Source organism: Oncorhynchus nerka, linkage group LG25, assembly GCF_034236695.1.
Source record: "Oncorhynchus nerka isolate Pitt River linkage group LG25, Oner_Uvic_2.0, whole genome shotgun sequence".
Classification (NCBI taxonomy): Eukaryota; Metazoa; Chordata; class Actinopteri; order Salmoniformes; family Salmonidae; genus Oncorhynchus; species Oncorhynchus nerka.
In genome coordinates, this window is record NC_088420.1 from 51,214,129 (window position 1) to 51,233,909 (window position 19,781).

General features: G+C 41.9%; 1 long non-coding RNA gene across 2 annotated transcripts; it reads left to right on the forward strand.

Moving 5' to 3' along the window:
- The first annotated feature begins 1,592 nt into the window (after positions 1-1,592).
- On the forward strand, positions 1,593-19,778 carry LOC115108985 (uncharacterized). Of its 2 annotated transcripts, XR_003860451.2 has the most exons (4): positions 1,593-1,754; positions 10,110-10,240; positions 19,113-19,146; positions 19,388-19,778. It is a non-coding gene; the product is annotated as an uncharacterized LOC115108985 (long non-coding RNA). The 2 variants fall into 2 exon arrangements; XR_003860450.2 differs by lacking the exons at positions 19,113-19,146; positions 19,388-19,778 and adding an exon at positions 10,480-11,423.
- Positions 19,779-19,781: the final 3 nt, after the last annotated feature.

Consider the following 19,781-nt stretch of genomic DNA (forward strand, 5'->3'; position numbering starts at 1 on the left):
AAATTAATTTGTGGAATTTATTTCCTTCTTAATGCATTTGAGCCAATCAGTTGTGTTGTGACAAGATAGGGGTGGTATACAGAAGATAGCCCTACTTTAACCTTTTCATATGTGAGTTCCAAATATATCTAACGGTCACCCCAGCGTGAGTTGTTTTATGCACGTGATGTCAGAATCCACTCACTGTTCCAAAATGTGATTATTACGCAACAGGACAGTTAACACGCGCTGCCTGCTAATTATCTATAAACTGTGTTTCAACTTGTCAATTTCAAAATATGTTCTAACAAGTTGTATTTTCTAACAGTTTTAATTAAGGTTTGTTCCACCTCCTCATTAATTCACATAGAAGTAGCCCATTTCAATGTTGCGGACAATTTATGTTCGAGGCTTTACTGAGCAGGACAAACTTCTCTCTTTGAGGAGAGCCCACGCACTTCACCAATGTTTGCGCAGATCATGTTTGCAGACATTTGCAGTCTTGCACACATTGGAAAATGTTCTGGCTGGCGCCCTCCTTGTTGTTTTCCTTACAAATAATAACTTTGGACATGTGTGCGTTCCTATCACAGTAAGTTCCTTATTTTCTGTATATTGTGTTGTTTCTACTGTAGGCGTATACAGTATGTATGTATGTAGCATAATGTATTTACAGTTTTATTCACATGTTTTCAAGTACTGGTGACAAATAATGCATCGTGATTATTGCATAGATTGTAATGGACACCTATGATATGTGTAAAATACTTTTTTAGGTTGTACTGAGATAATGCTATGCTATTTGCCAGCTGTCAGACCAAAGATCTGTCAGACCAAAGATGTTATAATGAGTTGAAGGAATGGTTCACTCATCTTTCGGGTAAACTTCCGAAAGTGAATGAAGGGAAGTGAATGATCTTAGAAGACACACCCCATTCAACATGCATACTATACATGCATACTATAAACAGACAAAACTCATCGTGTCTCCTCTTATCTTTGGTTTATGCGAAAAAACAAACATGGCGGCACGCACAAACTACCCATCGTCGGATTACTTTCGATTTCTAGAAAGTGTTTTACTCAATTATTTACATCAATGGTGAGCTCACCCATGATGTGATTAATTACAAATAGTAATTGCTATTAGCTAATTCATATTGTAGTTTCTGTCAGACGAAAGTTATGACCACTTGTTATGTCAATTTTTTTCTCCATTAGCACTAGGACAAATGTAGCCTACATTTTCCAGGTTGGATGATTGTGTTATGCTGTAGCTACTTCTGTGAATGTCTGAACATTGCATCCAAAAATAAACTGGTCACATTCTGGACATAACTTTTTATGTGAGAGAAGTGTGGGCAGCTCAATTGCTGATTGTTGCATCAACCAAAACTTGAAGTTCCAACCACATTCTACAGTGGTGTACGCTGCAGAGACCACTGTAGAATAATTACACCCCTTTGTTGGTATGTGTGAAAAGGTCAAGGCATGAAGGTCAGTAAATGCGGAAAATGTCAAGAATTTGGCAAGTTCCTTCAAGTGCAGTCGCAAAAACCACCAAGCGTTATGATGAAACTGGCTCTCATGAGGACAGCCACAGGAAAGGAACACCCTGAGTTACCTCTGTTGCAGAGGATACAGTCATTAGAGTTAACTGCACCTCAGATTGCAGCCCAAATAAATGCTTCACAGAGTGCAAGTACAGACACATCTTGAAAGGACAACAGGTGCAGACACTTAACTGAAAAATGTAAAGATCTCTTCAATATCAGGTTTGTCCTAAATCTAAATGTATATTGTTTAATATGATACCATCTATCTTTTCATATTTGTGCCCATCGTTCTAAAACAGAAAATGGACACAATTCAACAGATATCAACGGGCAAGAATATGTAGGCTATAAGAATATGTTGAAGGATAGCTGTAATTGCATGCAGACATCTGAACTAGGGATGTACGATATATCGGTGAACATATCTGAATCGGCAGATATTAGCTAAAAATGTCTAGTTTAACGTCGATGTGCAAAACCCAGCATTCCTAAACTAGCCCACAATGTCTGCTGTGTGGATCGAGCAGTCAACAAGTCAAGCAGTCTTTTGAAAAAGTATGACCAGTAGGAACTGCAGTCATTTTCATTATTCTTAGAAATGATTTCAGAATCCTTGTGAGAAAGTATTTGCTAGGTTGCCACTTATTGTTCACCTATTGAAATTGAACTTCAGTTCATGAAAATAAAAAGCTAGCCAGCTACTTAACATTTACATTACATTTAAGTCATTTGGCAGACGCTCTTATCCAGAGCGACTTACAAATTGGTGCGTTCACCTTAAGACATCCAGTGGAACAGCCACTTTACAATAGTGCATCTAAATCTAGTAAGGGGGGTGAGAAGGATTACTTTATCCTATCCTAGGTATTCCTGAAAGAGGTGGGGTTTCAGGTGTCTCCGGAAGGTGGTGATTGACTCCGCTGTCCTGGCGTCGTGAGGGAGTTTGTTCCACCATTGGGGGGCCAGAGCAGCGAACAGTTTTAACTGGGCTGCGCGGGAACTGTACTTCCTCAGTGGTAGGGAGGCGAGCAGGCCAGAGGTGGATGAACGCAGTGCCCTTGTTTGGGTGTAGGGCCTGATCAGAGCCTGGAGGTACTGAGGTGCCGTTCCCCTCACAGCTCCGTAGGCAAGCACCATGGTCTTGTAGCGGATGCGAGCTTCAACTGGAAGCCAGTGGAGAGAGCGGAGGAGCGGGGTGACGTGAGAGAACTTGGGAAGGTTGAACACCAGACGGGCTGCGGCGTTCTGGATGAGTTGTAGGGGTTTAATGGCACAGGCAGGGAGCCCAGCCAACAGCGAGTTGCAGTAATCCAGACGGGAGATGACAAGTGCCTGGATTAGGACCTGCGCCGCTTCCTGTGTGAGGCAGGGTCGTACTCTGCGGATGTTGTAGAGCATGAACCTACAGGAACGGGCCACCGCCTTGATGTTAGTTGAGAACGACAGGGTGTTGTCCAGGATCACGCCAAGGTTCTTAGCGCTCTGGGAGGAGGACACAATGGAGTTGTCAACCGTGATGGCGAGATCATGGAACGGGCAGTCCTTCCCGGGAGGAAGAGCAGCTCCGTCTTGCCGAGGTTCAGCTTGAGGTGGTGATCCGTCATCCACACTGATATGTCTGCCAGACATGCAGAGATGCGATTCGCCACCTGGTCATCAGAAGGGGGAAAGGAGAAGATTAATTGTGTGTCGTCTGCATAGCAATGATAGGAGAGACCATGTGAGGTTATGACAGAGCCAAGTGACTTGGTGTATAGCGAGAATAGGAGAGGGCCTAGAACAGAGCCCTGGGGGACGCCAGTGGTGAGAGCGCGTGGTGAGGAGACAGATTCTCGCCACGCCACCTGGTAGGAGCGACCTGTCAGGTAGGACGCAATCCAAGCGTGGGCCGCGCCGGAGATGCCCAACTCGGAGAGGGTGGAGAGGAGGATCTGATGGTTCACAGTATCGAAGGCAGCCGATAGGTCTAGAAGGATGAGAGCAGAGGAGAGAGAGTTAGCTTTAGCAGTGCGGAGCGCCTCCGTGATACAGAGAAGAGCAGTCTCAGTTGAATGACTAGTCTTGAAACCTGACTGATTTGGATCAAGAAGGTCATTCTGAGAGAGATAGCGGGAGAGCTGGCCAAGGACGGCACGTTCAAGAGTTTTGGAGAGAAAAGAAAGAAGGGATACTGGTCTGTAGTTGTTGACATCGGAGGGATCGAGTGTAGGTTTTTTCAGAAGGGGTGCAACTCTCGCTCTCTTGAAGACGGAAGGGACGTAGCCAGCGGTCAGGGATGAGTTGATGAGCGAGGTGAGGTAAGGGAGAAGGTCTCCGGAAATGGTCTGGAGAAGAGAGGAGGGGATAGGGTCAAGCGGGCAGGTTGTTGGGCGGCCGGCCGTCACAAGACGCAAGATTTCATCTGGAGAGAGAGGGAGAAAGAGGTCAGAGCACAGGGTAGGGCAGTGTGAGCAGAACCAGCGGTGTCGTTTGACTTAGCAAACGAGGATCGGATGTCGTCGACCTTCTTTTCAAAATGGTTGACGAAGTCATCTGCAGAGAGGGAGGAGGGGGAGGGGGAGGAGGATTCAGGAGGGAGGAGAAGGTGGCAAAGAGCTTCCTAGGGTTAGAGGCAGATGTTTGGAATTTAGAGTGGTAGAAAGTGGCTTTAGCAGCAGAGACAGAAGAGGAAAATGTAGAGAGGAGGGAGTGAAAGGATGCCAGGTCCGCAGGGAGGCGAGTTTTCCTCCATTTCCGCTCGGCTGCCCGGAGCCCTGTTCTGTGAGCTCGCAATGAGTCGTCGAGCCACGGAGCGGGAGGGGAGGACCGAGCCGGCCTGGAGGATAGGGGACATAGAGAGTCAAACGATGCAGAAAGGGGGGAGAGGAGGGTTGAGGAGGCAGAATCAGGAGATAGGTTGGAGAAGGTTTGAGCAGAGGGAAGAGATGATAGGATGGAAGAGGAGAGTGTAGCGGGGGAGAGAGAGCGAAGGTTGGGACGGCGCGATACCATCCGAGTATGGGCAGTGTGGGAAGTGTTGGATGAGAGCGAGAGGGAAAAGGATACAAGGTAGTGGTCGGAGACTTGGAGGGGAGTTGCAGTGAGGTTAGTGGAAGAACAGCATCTAGTAAAGATGAGGTCGAGCGTATTGCCTGCCTTGTGAGTAGGGGGGGAAGGTGAGAGGGTGAGGTCAAAAGAGGAGAGAGAGGAGTGGAAAGAAGGAGGCAGAGAGGAATGAGTCAAAGGTAAACGTGGGGAGGTTAAAGTCGCCCAGAACTGTGAGAGGTGAGCCGTCCTCAGGAAAGGAGCTTATCAATGCATCAAGCTCATTGATGAACTCTCCGAGGGAACCTGGAGGGCGATAAATGATAAGGATGTTAAGCTTGAAAGGGCTGGTAACTGTGACAGCATGGAATTCAAAGGAGGCGATAGACAGATGGGTAAGGGGAGAAAGAGAGAATGACCACTTGGGAGAGATGAGGATCCCGGTGCCACCACCCCGCTGACCAGAAGCTCTCGGGGTGTGCGAGAACACGTGGGCGGACGAAGAGAGAGCAGTAGGAGTAGCAGTGTTATCTGTGGTGATCCATGTTTCTGTCAGTGCCAAGAAGTCGAGGGACTGGAGGGAGGCATAGGCTGAGATGAACTCTGCCTTGTTGGCCGCAGATCGGCAGTTCCAGAGGCTACCGGAGACCTGGAACTCCACGTGGGTCGTGCGCTGGGACCACCAGATTAGGTGGCGCGGCCACGCGGTGTGGAGCGTTTGTATGGTCTGTGCAGAGAGGAGAGAACAGGGATAGACAGACACATAGTTGACAGGCTACAGAAGAGGCTACGCTAATGCAAAGGAGATTGGAATGACAACTGGACTACACGTCTCGAATGTTCAGAAAGTTAAGCTTACGTAGCAAGAATCTTATTGACTAAAATGATTAAAATGATACAGTACTGCTGAAGTAGGCTAGCTGGCAGTGGCTGCGTTGTTGACTTTGTAGGCTAGCTGGCAGTGGCTGCGTTGTTGGCACTACACTAATCAAGTCGTTCCGTTGAGTGTTTCTACAGTGGTGCTATTCGGGGGCTAGCTGGCTAGCTAGCAGTGTTGATTACGTTACGTTGCGTTAAAAGAACGACAATAGCTGGCTAGCTAACCTAGAAAATCGCTCTAGACTACACAATTATCTTTGATACAAAGACTGCTATGTAGCTAGCTATGTAGCTAGCTACGATCAAACAAATCAAACCGTTGTACTGTAATGAAATGAAATGAAAATGTGATACTACCTGTGGAGCGAATGCGACCGGGTTGTTGAGTGAGGAAGTTCTATTCGGTAGACGTTGGCTAGCTGTTGGCTAGCTAGCAGTGTCTCCTACGTTAAGGACGACAAATAGCTGGCTAGCTAACCTCGGTAAATTAAGATAATCACTCTAAGACTACACACTCTAAACTACACAATTATCTTAGATACGAAGACAGCAAAGACAACTATGTAGCTAGCTAACACTACACTAATCAAGTCGTTCAGTTGAGTGTAATAGTTTTTACAGTGCTGCTATTCGGAAGACGGTGGACGTTTGCTAGCTGGCTAGCTGCTGGGCAGATAGCAGTGTAGACTACGTTAGGACGACGAAATACGATAATTACGCAATTATCTTTGATACAAAGACGGCTATGTAGCTAGCTAAGAAGAAATTGCTAAGATTAGACAAATCAAACCGTTGTACTATAATGAAATGTAATGAAATGTAATGAAAAGTTATACTACCTGCAGACCGAAGCGCTCGGATGCGACCGCTCGCTCCAACCCGGAAGATACTTAACCCTGTTGCCCAAATCTAACCCGAATAAGCAGCCAGCTAGCATCATCTGGCGAGTGAGGCAAGACCGGACCGGGTTATGTGTTGTGAAGCTACCCACAATAAAGATTAGGCACAATAGTGGAATTTGTGGTTTGCCTTCAAAATAAAAGTATGTCATTGACAATGATGCAAATTAATATAAATAGTAGAATTATTCCATACTTTTATTTTAAAGGCTAACCGAAAAGTCCATTATTGTGGCTAATCCTTATTGTGGCTAGCTTCACATAGATGGGTCCGACCACCATTAATCAAATAAGAACTGTCTTATAAATAAGGGCTATTTTAGATGATTACACCTAGCTATATAGTTAGCTATATTCATGTCCTGATTGATCAACAAGCTTTTTTGACACACCAAATAGTGTTATTTGACACACCAAATAGTGTTATTTGACACGTCCAATAGTGTTAAATAGTATTTTTTTGACATGCAAAGACCCAAATGGCGTTCCATAGACATCCTGGTTGAGAATGAAACGACTGAACAAATGAACAACAAAACAGCACAGCTGTCACGTTCTGACCTTAGTTCCTTTGTTTTTGTCTTTGTTTTAGTATGGTCAGGGCGTGAGTTGGGGTGGCAGTCTGTTTGTTTTTCTATGTTGGTTTTTGAGTTCGGCCTAGTATGGTTCTCAATCAGAGGCAGCTGTCAATTGTTGTCCCTGATTGAGAATCATACTTAGGTAGCCTGGTTTTCACTTTTGGTTTGTGGGTGTTTGTTTCCATGTGAGTGTTTGGACCACAAGGTACTGTTTCGGTTTTGTAAATACACGTCATCGTTTTTGGATTGATTCAGTGTTCAATGCTTTCTTTTATTAAAATCATCATGAACACTTCCCACACTGCGCTTTGGTCCTCCTCTCTTTCTCCCGACGAAAACCCTTACAACAGCAAGTAAGTGAAAGAAATAGCTTTTGATTATGTTTTACTGGTAATGGGGACATAGGTAATTGCCAACAAAATAACTTTTTGGTCAGTGTGTGTGTGTGTGTGTGTGTGTGTGTAACCTTTATTTAACTAGGCAAGTCAGTTAAGAACAAATTCTTATTTACAATGATGGCCTACCCCTGCCAAACCCAGACGATGCTGGGCCAATTGTGCGCCGCCCTATGGGACTCCCAATCACTGCCGGATGTGATACAGCCTGGATTCGAACCAGGGACTGTAGGGACGCCTCTTGCACTGAGATGCAGTGCCTTAGACCGCTGCGTCCATGTGGGTGTGTTAACTATTTAACTGTACTAGAATGCTTACGTTTTTAAATATCGGTTATCGGTATCGGGTTTTTTTTTGCCAAAAAATGCTCACTTTTGTGTCTGTATACAGACAAGGAGGCATATACCTACACCTCTGATGAATATAACAGGAAACCTGCTTGATCACCATTCGCTGCAAAATCATTCTGGCTATGGATACGGAGAACATCAACACGCCAGAGGATATACCCATTGGACTTTGCTACTAAAATCATAACAAACACTGAGAACTAGAAGATTGTGTTGTTATTATTATGCATACTATAATGAATAATAATAATAATAATAACTGGGCTGGTGGGGTATGTAAAACAATTACTCAAATTTTATTCAAAAGGTTCTTTGAGGATCCATTAAAAAGGGTTCTTCAAAGAACTTATAGGGGTACCCCCACCGTTTCAATTTGAAGAACGCCTAAAGGATACTCCAGGAACCTTTTCTTGAAGGCAAACTGAAATCTTATGAGAAATATGTTTGATTGTTATCACAGTTTTTTATTTCTTTAAAACCAGTCAACTGGTTGTTTGGAACTTTTTTTCTGCACCCAACTGTGAAAACATTGTTCCGCTGTCTCTGTGAATGGGCATGAGTTAACCCTGCAATTTTTGTAAATGTGTAATTGGTGCTACTGTTGTTTTTTTAATTGCATTTTGACATAGGCCTACGCGCCTGTCGAAGGGATTGAATTAGTCTAATTTATTCATGTTAGACAGGGTTCTTGTTTTGTCTTTCATTTCTTTTTTGTAAAAAATGTACAGTGTTAATTATTATAACACTTAACTTACCTGTTTACTTCGCCTCTTCTTCTCTGGTTTTAGGCTATTTAAATTACACAAGCTATCGTCAAAGAATATGCCTATCAACGAAGAGAGTGCGATGCCTAAAACCAAGGGAGCTGTCAAGGCTGCGTACAGCAGAAATGTCACTGAAATATTCTAGTTTATACATATGTTTTCAAATAAAATGCCTTTTTATAAGTTGATAAGCAAATGGGCAGTATCATGCACATGCAAGTCCTCTCTAGAATACACATGTATTATTCCTAATATGAATATGCAATAATGAGGTGGTGTGTACGTGTGTGCGCATTCGTTTCAGCATGTTTTGGGAAACACAGGAGTCCGGGTCGAATACAAAAATCCTGGAGTCGTGTACCACCAGTTGCAGCAGTCTATTTCGCTGTTTGGGTCATAAAGCACATGGTCAAAACAATATTTTTTAACGCTACTTATGTAAAGTAAGCAGGTGCAGGCACTAAATGAACACGTGCACGTTAAATTAGCGTCTTCACTCGCTAAATTAAGCTCACGCAAATGTGCTTGCAGGTGGTCCAGCATGTGCTAAATAAACGTCTGCAAGCAGTCCTGCACATGTCAAATTAACGCCCACAGCTGCGAAATATACACGGACACATGCTAATTTAGCCGTTCTTTAATGTTCTTTTACCATCCAATTTCCCTAGGTCCTCCTTTCAACCAGATTTCACAGTTTGAAGGAACTTCCTTTTCCACTGCTAGCAGAGTATGAACCTTCACAAGATAACGATTTTGTCTTTGAAAATTGTTGTTACTGAATCATAATGTTTATCAGCTAGTTTGCAGTGGAAAGATCTGTTTCTCATCACTGGCTATAAAATTCAGCTAACAATCAAGCACCAGGATCAGCCGTGCTTAGCATAAACAAAGTCATATACTGGCTAGCTAATTTAGCTAACGTAGGTAGCCTCGAACCCCGGCCATATTATATTATAGTTAGCCTCAACCTCTGCCCGGCCATACTGCTAACCGCAGTGAACGGCGCCATCTTGTGTTTTATTAAAAGCTCTGATGAAAAAACATCAACTACAACAGCCATGGGAACACATTGGACTATGTTAACACTTTCGAGGTAAATTACATGATAGCAAGATTGTTGCTTGAATGCAGGGCCAGGCATATATAGATTAGACAACAGAGATACTCCAAAAACACCCTACTCATAATCCTGGTAGTTGATTTTTGTACTATGTTGTCTCTATTTTGCTTTATCATAGACTAAAGGAAGACAAGCTACCTAAATGTGACTTATCGGCCAGCATTGAAGGACATGTTTTTGAGTTACGTTTTTTGCCCAAAACCTTGTATTTAAGCAAAACAACAGCTGAAGGTAGGCAACTTCTTCAGCCTGACTGGCTGTCATTTCAATGCTAGCGTTAGCTGCGCTAGCTCACGATTAGCACGAAGACACTGAAAAGCTCACATAAAACAAATTTGTCCAGTGACAACCTTGTAAAACCTTTGCTAACATCTACAACATATCCGTTTTCGAACAGAATAGACTTTAATGTGGACGTTCACTTCGTTTTTTGAATATTTACATTCCATCAATGCCTATTAGGGTAAAATAACAACTTCATCAGGCATATACCCAGTACTATATAGTACTGCTACAAAGGAATAGGGTTCCTTCTGCTTTATTTTCACACAATTGTGTCTTGCAGAAGGGAGCCATGAAGAGGAGCTTGGAGTGGGCAAGGGAGAGGCTGATAAAGCAGTAGAGAAGACCTGATTCATCAAGTATCACAGTTCATTCTGGTGATTATGACCTGGTTGGAATGCGCAACACGGCAAGGTATGCAACATTAAGCCCAATCAAATATCCAATGCTATTAAAACATGTATCCCAATCTATTGTCAAGCAACGTTTAATGTCAGTTGTGCGTTAATGTAATGAACTACAAACAATCTACGGTTCTTGGAGTCAATAAATTAATTGAAAGTGACTACAATTAGGAATGATTTAAAAACCACTGCGCCAGTAAATATTTTAAAAAAGGGATCTGCTCTTATGGTTGTTTACATTTTTTCCAGACACTTCAATCCGACACTCTTGTTAATGTTTGACGTCAGGCAAAACGTCTTCAGCCACCGTAGGATGGAGAGCCGCTGGTTGGCATTTTTGACAGCGGTGTCTGTGTGGGTGTACCAGGAAAGGACGTTAGGAGTTAGGTCCCCATGATATCAAAGCTTCTTACCATCTTCACTGCAGCCCAGTCGATATCGATGTTAACTGGAACAATAGATATCGTGTTGCACATGGCAGCAAAAATTCACTTGCCCAACTCCAATTTGCCTATTGTCCCAACACATTTGTCAATTATGCATTTTTACCTACGTCAGAGCGTGGTTTCTTTTATAGCTCTGCTTTCAACACCATCCTGACCCACAAACTGGTTAGCAGACTCAGGCCTCTGGGTGTAAACCCTGTAAAACGAATTACATTTTTTACATTATCACAAGAATGTGTATCCCCAGAATGGACGCAACACCTAAACATGCTGACGACAATACCATGGTACCACCTGATCACGAGTACATGAAGGTGCTGTGGGATCTGACATAATGGTGATAGGACAACAGCCTAAGCAAAACAAAGTAGATGGTGAGACTTGACCATTCTCCCATCTACTGTACATTGACATGGAGATGAACAAGCAGCTTCAAGTTCCTGGGCACCCTGATATCCATTTCTGCCCTCAGTCACTTCACTCAAAGTCCCACCAGTGCACCTCCACTTTCCTCATCAACTTGCTGCACCACAACCTATGTTCCAACTACAGTGTCTTTTATTGCCGTAACACATGTAAAGGAAATGTTGTCCATATTTACTGTAAGATTTATTTATGGTAACATTGAACATATTGTAACATTATAGTCAGTTGACATACATGACTTAACTACTTAGCATAATGCTCCGTTTACCCACTCTACTAAGAAATCTTACATTTATTAAAATATTAAAGCTGCATTATGTATTACTGTGTTCAACCGATTCTGGTTGGTTGTAATGTTTTTGAAAACCTTCGCTAAACGACTTTCTTTTGCTGATGGCCGATCCTGTCTGAAACTTTCATAATATATCAATCCTCTTGGGACACATCACCAATTAACATTGGCTGCAGCATTCCGAACTTTACTAGGGTGTATTGGCAGCCTTAAAACAATGCTGCATGTATTTGCTTCCGGGAAGATCCTGGCATCCTCATTCTCTTGTTTGTGTAAGAACTGTAGCTCTGGCTCCACTGGGAATTCCAGCCTAGGAATGGCCGAAGCCCCCGAAGTGAAAATGAGAACCTCCTCCAGTGTTAATAAATGGTATGCGTTCCCCTCTGAAAAAATAAGGGGGATGGGGCATTAAAGTCCATAATTAACACTTATTGGAGAACACAATACTCTAAGTGAAAGTAGTTAGGGATTTAATTGATCTATTACGTTCTTAGGGGGGGGCATGAAAGAACAAGGCTATAAAATGCTGTCCCACAGCTGTGGGACAGTGATTAGGTGATACATTTTGACGTGGGCCGTGTAACTTTAATGATCATGGTTTTGCATCTAACTTTCCACCTCCAGCAGCCAGTCCCTTCGGAAACATACGATTCTGCTCTCTATTGCTTTTTGATTGGTACCATGTGGGGAGAGCTCTGCTTTGCAGAGAGAAGCTTTGTCTTTGGCCAAAAGAGGCTCAGTGTAGATGAAAACCTCTCTGAAGAGGCCTGAGTGTCTATTCATGTAAGGCAGGAGACCTAGACACTCCAGACCCTCTTTGAATCTATAACGTTTTTAAAAAAGTCACATAATGAATTTGCCCTGAAGAATTTAACTCAGCTTATGATATTCCTTAGATATATGGAAACTCACGGCTCAAGAACATCCCGGAGCCTGCTTTCTAAGTAGAACTTTGTGGCTGACTCCACCAGGGCATCCCTCTCCTCCAATGTCCAAATGTATCGCATTGAACCCAACATGATCAGTTGTTCGGAGGCCTCCATGACTGCTTCCTGTGGCTTGTCAACAGTTTGTGCTAACTGGATCTTAGATAGCTCAATAACAGTGTTTTTGACAAATTAGCAAAACACTAAACTGATTATCAATACCCTTAAAAAGATTGACTGCCAACAAAAGGAAACCAAATCAACGTGGAAAAGTATTCATAAACAACTACAAGCCTAATATTTTTTTTTACTGAAAATGAACAGGAACATCACATCCATCACAGTATAAAGTGACTTACCTTCTCCAACTTCTCTCTGAAGTCATATTCCACCATTTCTTTCAGTTCTGGCACAGGAGGTTGTAGGCCACACACGTGCCTGTATAGCCTCTCTGAAAGAAATTGTGGCTCTACACCCCCATGTACCAGACAGACAGCAAACATGCAGCCCACCTGCTTGTATACGCCATCATAGAGTGCTGTCACACAGAAGATAAACAGTAAATAAAGGACACATTACATAACATACAAAAATCACTTCGTACTGAAGTCCTACATATTGCCATAAACAAACGTGCCTTTGTTGGTGTAAAAGTGAGAGTTCACATTGAGAGTTGCAAGAAAGGCATTGTTGCCAATCAGGTCCCTCAAATATTGCAGAGGAATGGATGGAACTCATTAGCAGCCAGAGAAATTATCTTGAGGGACCACCCTCATCAGCTCATCAGATTGTGCTCTTGGGACCACTATTCTCTGAGCGGTATGACATCTAAAAGGCAAATGTTAATTTAAAAAATGGTTTTGAATAAGGGCATACTGCTTACGAATGTAACAACAACAACAACGGTGGCAAATGAATCTATAGCACTAAAATATTCTTACTGCCTGCAGCAGTGAAGCGCTGGACTCCTGCCCTAAGAAGACTAACCCTAAACGTAGCGGTTACATTTCGTCTTTGTGTTGTCCAGGAACGAGCAGGTCTACTCTGCGACTGCTCATTTCTGAAAATGTCAAACCTATCAGCAAAGTTAATATTATATTATGTGTTACATCAAGGACAAGTTATTTTCCAGCTTTTCAGAGTGAAAATAAACGTTTGTGGAAAATGCAACTCTTCGGAATAGGCCTTTTGAATTTGGCAAACTATCAAATACGATTGGTTTGTTTATGATCATAAAGACTGCTCACACTGTCCATCACAACAGCGAATGACCATTAAGATCACACACGTCTTACCTGTGTACCATTTATGTAACGCTTATCAATATTTATTTTCTATAAGCTTGAGTGAGAAATACTTTTGTACTGAGAGCGAGGTTACTTCTGTTCTATGTCTATAAATATAACTATGAGGGCACAAGGCGAGACCCAGATGCAGACACAGGAGGCAGATGTTTAGAGTCCAAGATATTTATTAACAATCCAAAAGGGGTAGGCAAGAGAATGGTCATGGACAGGCAAAAGGTCAAAACCAGTTCAGAGTTCCAGAGGTAACGAATGGCAGGCAGGCTCGAGGTCAGGGCAGGCAGAATGGTCAGGCAGTCGGGAATGGAGTCCAGAAAAACGGGCAAAGGTCAAAACCGGGAGCAAGACGAACAGACACAGAGAGACAGGAAATAAATACACCGGAGAAAATAAGCGACACCTGGAGGGAGTCGAGAGACAAGGACATGAGAAACAGATCAGGGCGTGACAATAACTGAAGATAATTGACAATAGCACATATGTTAGCATTTGTTAACCTCTGTAATTGTTATTAAGAACAGTACTAATGACACCTACTGCAGGCCAATATCCAACCACACAAAAGACTTCGACTTAATGCCACTGACAAGTGTATGACGGACCAAATACCATATGCTCATTTGGCTAACCCTATGAGTAAAAATGTTTATATTAGACAATTACACAATTCTCTGATTGATGCATAGTTCAGCTAAAAAGAAAAACATTAGTTGGATAGCTGTAGTCTACGCAGGTTTATGGGAATGGCTTCACAGTCGTAGACATTTTTTGTGGATTTTTCTGCAGAACGTTTTTGTGATGTCGGTACTATTTTGATTGTTTTATTAAGCATTAAATCACCCGGAGAAATTTGATTTTGTAGCTCTAGTCCAGGTATTCCCAAACTGGGGTACAAGCGCAATGCCGTCGGTGTACACCAAATAAAAATGTGATTCACATAAAACATGTTTTTATATTAAAAAATGTTTTTTTAATTAAATATAGATCTTCACATTTTCAAACAGTACATTTATATGTTCCAACAGAGCTATGCATTTAGGTGAGTTTTTTTCTAGTTTTTTCCTCATTTTTTAAAATTGAGAGACAAGCTTAAAGTTTTCTTTACTGACCATCATTTTCACTTGTCTGACCGTTTGCATTATGATGAGTTTCTCACACGACTGGCCTATCTGGGTGATGTTTTTTCTCACCTGAATGATCTGAATCTAGGATTACAGGGACTCTCCGCAACTATATTCAATGTGCGGGACAAAATTGAGACTATGATTAAGAAGTTGGAGCTCTTTTCTGTCTGCATTATCAAGGACAACACACAGGTCTTTCCATCATTGTATGATTTTTGTGTGCAAATGAACTCAAGCTTACGGACAATGTCAAATGTGATATAGCGAAGCACCTGAGTGAGCTGGGTGCACAATTACACAGGTACTTTCCCGAAACGAAATGGACGACACAAACAACTGGATTCATTATCCCTTTCATGCCCTGCCTCCAGTCCACCGATATCTGACCAAGAGAGCCTTATCGAAATTGCAACAAGCGGTTCTGTGAAAACTGAATTTAATCAGAGGCCACTGCCAGATTTCTGGATAGGGCTGCACTCAGAGTTTCTTGCCTTGGCAAATTGAGCTGTTAAGACACTGATGCCATTTGCAACCATGTACAGTACCTATGTGAGAGTGGATTCTCGGCCCTCCGTAGCATGAAAACTAAATACAGGCACAGACTGTGTGTAGAAAATTATTTAAGACTGAGACTGTCTCCAATACAACCCATCATTGCATAGTTATTTTCATCCTTTCAAATACACACTTCTCATTAACCTGTGGTGAGTTATTCACCATATTGATGAACAAATAAGGTTTATATGTAATAAAGAGCAACATGATTGATTATATTATTATTTTTGCCCTGGTCCTATAGGAGCTCTTTGTCACTTCCCACGAGCCAGGTGGTGACAAAAACTCACTCATTCTTATCCTCTTCCCTCTACTCGGGACGCTTGCGTCCCAACTAGAGCTCTGGAAATGCAAATGCGCTACGCTAAATGCTAATAGTATTAGTTAAAACTCAAACGTTCATTAAAATACACATGCAGGGTATCGAATTAAAGCTACACTCGTTGTGAATCCAGGCAACAAGTCAGATTTTTAAAATGCTTTTCGGCGAAAGCATGAGAAGCTATTATATGATAGCATTCAACAATACACTACAACACAAAAGACCCACAGGGGACGTAAACAAAATAATTAGCATTTCGGCGTTACACAAACCGCACAATAAAATAGAAAACATTCATTACCTTTCACCATCTTCTTTGTTGGCACTCCTAGATGTCCCATAAACACCATTGGGTCTTTATTTCGATTAAATCGGTCCATATAAAGCCTAGATATCGTTATATGTAGACTGTGTGATAAACGAAAAAAACATCGTTTCAAAACGTAACGTCATTTTTTAAAATTCAAAAAGTCGACGATAAACTTTCACAAAACACTTCGAAATACTTTTGTAATGCAACTTTAGGTATTAGTAAACGTTAATAAGCGATAAAATTCATCAGGAGGCGATGTAAAAATCATTAGCTGTCCGTCTGGAAAAATGTCCGGCTAGAAACTCAACCAAAATATCCGGTCCTAGACCTGAAGAAATGCGCTGCCTTGCATGTGTTTGACCAAGAAAAAAACTCGTAGGGAAATGACAAGACTCTAGACACCGTGTGGAAGCTGTAGGTACTGCAACCTCAGTCAATTAATTGTGGTTCACCTTTATCAATGGGTTCAAGTCGCGCAAGCAATATATTTTTCCATTTTCAGTGATCAGTTTTTCCTGTGCTTTTCGATGTAAATGCCGTTCTGGTAAAGCCACAGCAGTGATTTAACCAGTTTTATAAACGTCTGAGTGTTTTCTATCCACACAGACTAAGCAAATGCATATACTATATTCCTGGCATGAGTAGCAGGGCGCTGAAATGTTGCGCGATTTTTAACAGAATGTTCAAAAAAGTAGAGGGTAGAGGGAAGAGTTTTTAATAAATGTATCCTATAGTGTGTGTGTGGCAGGCTTACAATGAAGGCAAAAAAACAACATTTGCAGGTACGCTGACCCTGATGCTACAGGGGGTATACAGCTGGAGGTTGAATGTTTGAAGGGGTCGGGACTATAAAACGTTTGGGAACCACTGATTTAGGCTGTATATATTGCCTTCGGAAAGTTTTCAGACCACTTGATATTTTCCATATTTTCTTACGTTACAGCCTTATTCTAGAATTGATTTTTTTTAAATTATAATAATCCTCAATCTTAACATGACACACCATAATGAAAAAACAAAATGGATTTAAAAAATATATATATTAAAATCCCAAAATGTAAATACCTTTACATAAGGATTCAGACCCTTTACTCAATACTTTGTTAAAGCACCTTTGGCAGCAATTACAGCATCGAGTCTTTTTGAGTATGACGCTACAAGCTTGGCACACTTGTATTTGGAGAGTTTCTCCCATTCTTCTCTGCAAAATCCCTCAAGCTCTGTCAGGTTGTGATAGTTTCTGCACATCTATTTTCAAGTCTCCAGAGATGTTTGATCGGGTTTAAGTCTGGGCTCTGGCTGGGCCACTCAAGGACATTCAGAGACTTGTTCCGAAGCCACCAGGGCATTTTTTGGGGGATGTGTGCTTAGGGTCGTTGTCCTGTTGGAAGGTGAACCTTCGACCCAGACTGAGGTCCTGAGCACTCTGGAGCAGATTTTCATCAAGGATCTCTCTGTACTTTGCTCCGTTCATCTTTCCCTTGATCCTGACTAGTCTCCCAGTCCCTGCCACTGAAAAGAATCCCCACAGCATGATGCTTCCACTACCATGCTTCACCGTAGAGATGGTGCCGGGTTTCCTCCATATGTGACACTTGGCATTTAGGCCAAAGAGTTCAATCTTGGTTTCATCAGACCAGAGAATCTTTTTAAAAAATTATTTAACCTTTACTTTAACTAGGCAAGTTAGTTAAGAACAAATTCTTATTTACAATGACGGCCTACCCCAACCAAACCCAGACAATGCTGGGCCAATTGTGCGCCGCCCAATGGCACACCCAATCTCTCAAATTTGGCCTAAAATGACATAACCAACTAGCTGCCTGTAGCACAGGACCTGAAGCAAGGATATGCATATTATTGATACTATTTGAAACGAAACACTTTGAAGTTTGTGGAAATGTGAAATGAATGTAGGAGAATATAACACATTACCTTGAGTTAGGATCCTAGGTGTAATTTATATTTTGTCCACAAGATGGCAGCCGTGTGTGTAAAGTTTCAGACTGATTAAGTGAATAATTACATCACTACACAATATTTTGTATCATGTCTGCCAGGAGTTTGCCCAAATGTGCAGAATTGGTCAGTTTATACATATTCAAGTACATAATTATAGAGAACATATAAAATGCTAAGGTAATAAAACATTTAAGTTTAAACACTCCCAGGAATGTCATACATGATGAATCATTAGCTTCCCTACAGAAAATACACTAACTTTCACACATCTAGATGGCATAGGCAGGGTGAGTGTGGAGCCAGAGACAGCAGTGGGGTCAAACTGTAGACCCCAGTTCCTACATTTGAATATAAACATGGATTTTATCAAACAAAATTATGCTACATTTTATCTTTGGGACCTTCAGGATGACAAATCAGAGCAAGATTACTCAAATGTGAGTACATTATTTACCTTCAGAGGTGAATGTATCAAACCAGTTGCCGTGATAAAAGTGTTTTGTTGTGCACTATCCTCAAACAATAGCATGGTATTTTTTTCTGTAATGGCTGCTGTAAATTGGACACTGCAGTTAGATTAACAAGAATTTATGCTTTCTGCCCGAAGAGATATGTCTATGTCCCGGAAGGTTGGCTAGTCACATTATCGCATATTGAGCAACCGGTTTAGGGACACCGATCTCGTAGAGGTTATTAAGCAAGTCAGCCATATCAGCTATGTTTTTTTTAAAGGCAGTAAAATGAGGCTGAATGAACTGTTTTAGCTGTCAGACAAGGCTCCGCTGATAGCCAGGTGTAGCAGTGGTAAGATGTTGGGACTGCATTTGGGACAGATTTATGTAAGCCCTAACAGTTTGTGGGCACCGTTTGTCACCATTATAGTGCAATGAATGTGTTGTGTAGAGGCTTTGCCACCATGCATCCCACTTTATTACATTTTTTTGCTCCACCAAGATTTATATGCTAAAATCTCTACTGTCCCACACACAGACTCAGAACCCTTTTAAAACAGACCCCTGGGAATGATCAGTCCAGTGGGGACTAGACTATAGCCTACTAGAATATTATATATCTACCATGACTGGGGGAATCATTATTGTGTTGTCAAAATATTTGTAACCCCACACCCCTAGATCCACCTGCTCAGTACTCTTCAGGTTTACATAATGTTTAGACTACATTTAAAACATTTATTTTCGCTTTATTCCATAGAAACATCCAAACATTAGTGGGGCGATACATCCAAGTAAGTCAACAATGTGTTTTGAGTTTTAGTCATATAGATTACTGTAAGTGACATCCACATGCATGAGCCCTTGTTTTATGTTATTCTTCTTGCAGTCTGCCTGGCTGGCTGGGCTGTATCTGGCGCTTCTGCCTGTCATGCATGTGTTCATTATGGCGTCAAAATAAAATGTATACTGTACTTTGTTTTATACACTCTAAGTCACTTCCCTGACATAACGGTTTTTCAAACCTTGTCACAGTTTCACAGATTTACACAAAGTATTGGAATCTTGGTGCCCCAGAAGAAGAAAATCCAGAGTGCTGAAACAGGGATCAATCAGTGAACGTTTCAACGTGAAATCTGAAAGTGGTGACAAGTTGATCTCACCATTTAATTTGGGCATTTTAATTCCGTAATTCCATAAAATAATTCCTATATTAAAGGGCAGTGAGCATGTATAGTAGTGTTTTGACCCAGACTGATCTTAAACTAAGTGTAGTAACTTTGATTTAAAAAATTGTCTGGGGGCTCTGTTTAACTAGCTCTCTTCTTCCTGTTGTATTCTCTCTTGCAGCTCAGAAGACCTCCTCTGTCTGTTACCTCTGTAACGGATCATTTGACTCTGTGGTCACGAGGTGAAATGGCTGACCTCC